This window comes from Orycteropus afer, unplaced genomic scaffold (genome assembly GCF_000298275.1).
Source record: "Orycteropus afer afer isolate SDZICR_OR568_19922 unplaced genomic scaffold, OryAfe1.0 scaffold00130, whole genome shotgun sequence".
NCBI classification, from domain to species: domain Eukaryota; kingdom Metazoa; phylum Chordata; class Mammalia; order Tubulidentata; family Orycteropodidae; genus Orycteropus; species Orycteropus afer.
Genome location: NW_006921717.1, coordinates 1,587,827 through 1,592,704, shown reverse-complemented (window position 1 = coordinate 1,592,704; position 4,878 = coordinate 1,587,827).

The window sequence follows — 4,878 nt, the reverse complement described above, 5'->3', positions numbered from 1 at the left end:
AAAAAAAAAAAAAAAAAGCAGCACTTTGGGGTCACTGTGAGTTGGGTCGGACTCAACCGCACACAACAACAAGTGTGAAGGATAGTGATAATTTGCATGGGGTTTAATACGACAAAGAGACAGCCTCCGGTCGTTTTGTATTTCACCTGTGTCGATGTTTTGACTTCCATATCATTATTATTACTCTTATGTTAAGAACAAGGATTTGAAGGTTGCCCAGCCCCGGAGCCCCAAGGGTGTAACCAGGATGCCATTTCTAGAAAATTAAACCCATTTTTATTTCAAAGCAGAGCAGTCAAGTCCGCTGTCCTGCTTTCTGTATTTATTTATTTATTTGCCTTCCCTTCACCCAAGTTACTGTGTGTCTGCCCTCCAATTAGTGGTTTACCCCGCCTCCCCACCCACCCCTGGTGACCATCAAATATACATTGAATCAGCACCTCCCTGGAGGAGCTCCCTGAGTAGCTCACATGGTTGGTCTTCAACTAGTAAACAAAAGGTTGGGGGTTCAAACCCACCCAGGGTGCACTGCAGAAGCTAGGTCTGGCAATCTCCTTCTGCAACGAAGAAAACTTATGGAGCCTTCTACTCATGTGGGGTCACTGTGAACTGGAATAGACTCAATGACAGTGGGTTTGCTTTTGGTTTTTGAGAAACTCTGCTCTCGGGATCAGAGAAGAGAGATGACCCAATCATACCTTAGTCACATGGGGCCTGTGATAACTGCTCCCTAAGAAATGTGCAGAGTGCAGCTAGAGTAGGCTTCCAGGGGGAGGTGGTGTCCAAAGGGCTCCTAAGGAGGAACAGACTCTCAGTGGACAAAGCCAGGAGGAGAGTGGGGCAGATCCAGCTTCTGTGGACCCACAGAGCTGGCGCTGGGCAGGGCGTCAGGGGTGCAACTTGACTGTCATCAAGGCTACGTCCTGAGGGCAGCAGGGACCACAAAGGGCTTTAGGTAGGGGAGGGGCAAAACAGATCTGAGATTTCCCACAATCCCTCTGCTTCCATGGTGCAGAGAAGGGGTTGGAGGGGCCATGAGGCTGGGAGACCCCAAGGAGGCTGTTGTGGGTTGAATGTATCGCCCCCCAAAACAAATTGAAGCCCTAACCCCTGTACCTATGAAAGTGACCTTGTTTGTAAATAGGGTCTTTGAAGATCAGCTAACAGAGGATGGTGGGTCCCAATCCAATCTGAGCTGTGTCCTTATAAAAGAGGAGGACAGACAGAGAGACACACAGGGGGTGAGAGCCATGGGCAGGTACGGCGACAAGCCAAGGAACAGCAGGATACACTGGGTTCCTTGAAGCCGGGACGGGAGGGATCTCCCAGAGCAGAAGGAAGCCCCGGGGACACTCTGAGATCAAATTCCTGGTTCGCAGAGCTGTGAGACAATAAAATCCTGTGCTTCTAAGATATGTTTGGCATTATATCACAGCAGCCCTAGGGAACTGTGGTAGTTAAATTTGTATGTCAACTTGGCTGGGCCTGGTTGAGTGGCTGGACAGCTGGTGGTAGTTATTCCCCATGATGAGACTGGCAATCAGCTCCGTAGTGGGATCTACCACAAGCAGCTGAGTAGCTGCCTTTGGGATGTGGTCTGCTTCCTGTATAAGGAGAAGCCTTGGGGATGGTCTCTAGCTTATGGCACGCTTGGACCCTGCATGTAGCTGTGTTGTTGCTCAGCAGCCTTGGGACTTACAATGGACTTGAATTAATGGCCTGCTGTGTGGTTTGGTAACATCGGGACTGTGCCTTTTGACTTGTCAACCTTGGGACTTCTCAGCCTCAGCAGCCTGCAGCTGTCTGAGTGAAGAAAAGCCTCCAGCTTTGGTGGACCAGGAGCAGGAGGCAGAGCTGAACCCCAAGGTTGAGGGGCTTTCACTCAGCCCCTAGAGCCTGGCACTTTGAACTTGGACTCAAAGCCTCCTAACTGTAAGAATAAACTCCTGTTTGTTAAGGAGTGGTATATTTGTGGTATATTCCTGTCAGAGCGGCACCAGGTAACCATAACAGGAATGAAAGCAGAGGCTTGGCAAAGTTTCAGGTTGTAAAAGTGGTTTCCTTGTCTGACCTTCTCTAATTTAAGGGGGAAGGAGAATCAAGAGCCACAGCCCAAGGCTGATTCCTGGGAGGTGGGATCAGACACCCTCCACCCTCCAGACTTTTTGCTGATTCTGACACCAGCCATCCTTCCCTCGGCACTCTCTACCTCTCTCCTGGGTGCAGGAGTTCATCGGCCACACGGAATTCGCAGGCCACATGCACAGTTGTGGGGTTTGTTGGTGAGGTAACAGGTTACAATTCAGGATCAAGAACGACCCAGGCTGCAGCTCTTTGATCAGGACAGGGTCTTCTTGGCTGTGCCCACAGACAGGCTGTCCCTGGCCCTCGGCCCTCTTGGCCCGGCCTCTGGCCTGCTCAGGCTAGTGTGACAAACTCCTTTAGTTCTGCCAATCAGTAAAGGTCAGCCCAAAGGGGCTCAGCTCTAGCTCCACGCAGTGCCCAGGGCCCCCCACGTCCCCAGCAAGCCTCCTGCCTGAAGGAGCCCAGCCCTGTGCTCCGTGGGTCGGGCAGCCCAGTGAGCCCTCCTGTGCTCGCCCCCTGGTTCTGCGGTCTCTGCCGCTGCTTCTCAGCCCCTTCCGGCATCAGCGCTCCTCCGGGTCTAGGAGGTTCTCATGCGGGACCCCGGGTCCAGAGGACACACTCTGCTCTATCTCTTCTTGGTGGTCCAAACAAACAGCCAACTCATAGCGACCCCTCCTTGGGTTTCGGAGGCGATATCACTACAGAAGTAGATCGCCCAGTCTTCCTTCTGAGGAGTGGCTGGGGAGTTGCCAGCCTTCTGGTTAGCAGTCAGATGCCTCAGGCACTGGGCCACCCGAGCTCCCTCGTGGTGGCAATCAGCTCTCTTTCTCTGCTTGGTTGGCAGAGTACAACCTCCCCATGGACGTTACTGCATGAGCACAGAGAGGAGATGGTGCCTCCCCAGGAAGAGTGGAAAACTGAGCGGGGCACGGAAGACCAGCAAGGGCACCTTATGGTGAGGCCAGGACTCTGTACATAGAAGGTGTGATTCAAGCAAAGGTGTGACTTCAGTAAGGCTGAGGGTAGAGACTGAAGTGAAGGCATGAGGGTGGTGACTGGGGTGAGGGTGGGAGGCCTCTGATAAGCCCATGACTCAAGACACATCCCCCCCAATCCTGCCTCATTAACATGATGGATAACTTCTCCCAAATGGGACCATAACCACAGGCATAGAGGCTTTGGGATTTATAACCCATCACAAAATGAGGAACATGGCTACAAGGGCCATATTAGCAATTTCACTGCCCTGCACAGGTCAAAGATGGCAGGGCCTTGGTAGCAGGGCAGGACCTGAGGGCACAAGGGCGGAGAGTGTGGGCAGCACGGTGGCCTGGGTACAGTGCATGTGAGGGCGGGGAACCGGGAGGCTTCCGGCCAGGAGGCTGGTGGGGGAGGCAGGTACACAGCCAGCAGCCCAGGTTGGGACAGGTCTGGAGCAAGAGGAGAGAGAGCCTTTGACACAACGCGGGAAGGCTTCCTGGGAGCAGACGCTGGAGGGGCCCCCTAGTGCTTCATGCCGGTGCCTGGCAAGCAGTTGCTCTTGGTGGGGAGGGGTTCAGGGATCAGGAGACCCAAGGCCGAGTTCCGGCAGCTGTGTGGCGTCAGGGCAGGCCATTTGCAGCTCTGATACACTTTGTGTTCATGTGAAAACAGGGACTCACTCATAGGCCTCGGGTTGTGGAAGGATTAAGGGCATAGCACACAGCACGTATTTGACTCAGGACTGGCTTCTGGTCCTGGGCAAACAAGAGCTCCTCCCCTTTATTCTCCATTTCTCATGCCCCTAGGCCCAGCCTTGTCCCACTTCAGCACTTTCAGGCTGCCTGCTCCCAGGCAGAGGGATGAGGAAGGAATCCACTCTATCCTCCTCCCCCCACCCCAGAGGGAGAGCCCTATGGGCTCAGGTCTAAGCTCTGGGTTAGCTGTGTAACTCCCAGCTCTGCCTGGGAAGTCTCTTTTCTGACCCAGGAGAGGAGGCTCTGGGCCTGGTATTGGCTGACCCGGCTCTGAGACCCAGACAAGGTGCAGACACTCTGGGGGCCCCTGTTGGGAACACCTCTGACATCCTGTAGGGACATGGCACAGCCATGCCAGTGTCCTGTGTGTGGGCACTGTGGGGAGGCAGAGAGGCCTGGGCCAGGTCCAGCTCTACACACTCAGCAGCTCCCTGCCCACTGACAGGGACCAAACCACCCCCAGCCTCAGAGTGCCCAGCACTGCAGGGGGGAACCTACAAGACAAGGTGCAAAGGACTCTTGAAAAGAGCACAGTTCTAGAGAGATCAGAAAGGACGTTACTGCATGAGCACAGAGAGGAGATGGTGCCTCCCCAGGAAGAGTGGAAAACTGAGCGGGGCACGGAAGACCAGCAAGGGCACCTTATGGTGAGGCCAGGACAGATGGAAGGAATGGCAGCTGCCAGGCCACATTCCCTCGTAAATTACCTCACCCCTGCTGACAGTGAGGGGAGGCAAAGGTGAGGAATGGAAGTTCATAGTCTTTTGTAAACAACTTCAGTGACCCTACTGATGAGAACTAGAAAGCCAGAGAAACAGCTACCAGAAAAGCATGAACTTACCAAACTGCCTGCCGCAGGTCCTGGTGTATCAACGTCGGAGACTCTGTGCTGGGCCACCTTTTGATCTATAGGTAAGCAGAGGCCTGGATCAATCCGGAGGACCAGAACATCAAAAGCTAGAAATCCAACTCACATGAATTGCTAATTGTATAGCTTCCTTATCATGTCCCCTACATACAATTGCTGTAAGCCAGCTGGGAAATGTTGGCAGTCCAG